Raw genomic sequence first — 1,751 nt, 5'->3', positions numbered from 1 at the left:
CCGTCCAGCTCCACCGATGAACCCTAGGATTGGCCCTTCTCTTTCCAGGAGGTGAGCCACGTGGAGATTCCGGATCGAAACTCGGGGGCCGCCAACCAGTTGGTGTCGCGCGGCTCGGTGATGTAGAACCACACCGATTGCCACCCCTTTATGGTCTCCACGAAGGAGCCTTCAAGCCATATAACATTGGGCATCTTGCCCACCATGGCTCCGCCGCATTCTTCTTGTTGGCCTCCCACCACCTTCGACTTGATATTGAAGGTCTTCAGCCACTGGCCAAAGTGGGGCCGGATGCGGAGGAAAGCCTCACACACGACGATGAACGCCGAAATGTTGAGGATGAAGTTCGGGGCTAGATCATGAAAGTCCAGCCCGTAGTAGAACATAAGACCACGAATGAATGGATGGAGGGGAAACCTCAGTCCGCGGAGGAAGTGGTGGAGGAAGACTACCCTCTCGTGAGGTTCCGGGGTGGGGACGATCTTCCCCGCAGCGGGCAGCCGATGCGTGATATTCGCGGATAAGTATCCGGCTCCGCACAGCTTTTTGATGTGTCCCTCCGTGACGGAGGAAGCCATCCACTTGCCTCCCACTCCAGACATGTTTGGAGAAGGTTGAGGAGAAGGATGTGTACTTGGGCATTCGAGTTCGAGTGCGCGAGAATGGATGAGCAAGGAGGAAGAAGGCGTGGGTAGAAAAAGGATAAACCTTATCCCTTTATAAGGGCGGTCGAAACTATGCGCCCCCACTAGCCTGGTAAAACTCGCTTATCCTCTAAGCGCCGTAATTGATGGTGCGGTTGGGTTACCCACACTCGTGTTGATGAGAATCCCGTAATAAGGGGGACCCGATCTCTGCTTTGACAAGACGTGTCAAGAAACTGCCTCGCGTTATGTGCGGGGCTAGTTAAAGAAAAATGGTTCGAATGGTCACCACGCCATGGCATGATGTCATGTTGCCAAGACATGTCAGCAAATTAGATTTGTGGAAATATTATTCTCTCTACGGTGGTAGGTGGAACTTATTTTGCAGGGTCGGACACTATCCTTTTATTCGAACTCTTCTGTGGTGTATCCGGAGGAGGAAACCGCCTTGCAATGCCGAAGACAACACTGCGTGCCAGACTCATCGTCATTGAAGCCTGGTTCAGGGGCTACTGAGGGAGTCCTAGATTAGGGGGTCTCCGGACAGCCGGACTATATCCTTTGACCGGACTGTTGGACTATGAAGATACAAGATTGAAGACTTCGTCCCGTGTCCGGATGGGACTCTACTTGGCGTGGAAGGCAAGCTAGGCAATACGGATATGTATATCTCCTCCTTTGTAACCGACCTTGTGTAACCCTAGCCCCCTCCGGTGTCTATATAAACCGGGGGGTTTTAGTCCGTAGGACAACATACAATCAAACCATAGGCTAGCTTCTAGGGTTTAGCCTCTCTGATCTCGTGGTAGATCGAGTCTTGTAATACTCATATTATCAAGAATAATCAAGCAGGACGTAGGGTTTTACCTCCATCAAGAGGCCCCGAACCTGGGTAAAACATCGTGTCCCCTGCCTCCTGTTACCATCCGCCTTAGACACACAGTTCGGGACCCCCTACCCGAGATCCGCCAGTTTTGACACCGACAGATGTCTTGTGTTGTCCGCCCCGCGAGGCTTGGCCCCTTGTGAGGGTCTTGAATGTCTTGTCGACGAAGATGGGCCGTACAAACCTGCCGGCCCAGCCACGCCGTGGGCCGCAGGCAGGCA

This window comes from Triticum dicoccoides, chromosome 1A (genome assembly GCF_002162155.2).
Source record: "Triticum dicoccoides isolate Atlit2015 ecotype Zavitan chromosome 1A, WEW_v2.0, whole genome shotgun sequence".
Classification (NCBI taxonomy): Eukaryota; Viridiplantae; Streptophyta; class Magnoliopsida; order Poales; family Poaceae; genus Triticum; species Triticum dicoccoides.
This window is presented reverse-complemented; position numbering follows the sequence as displayed.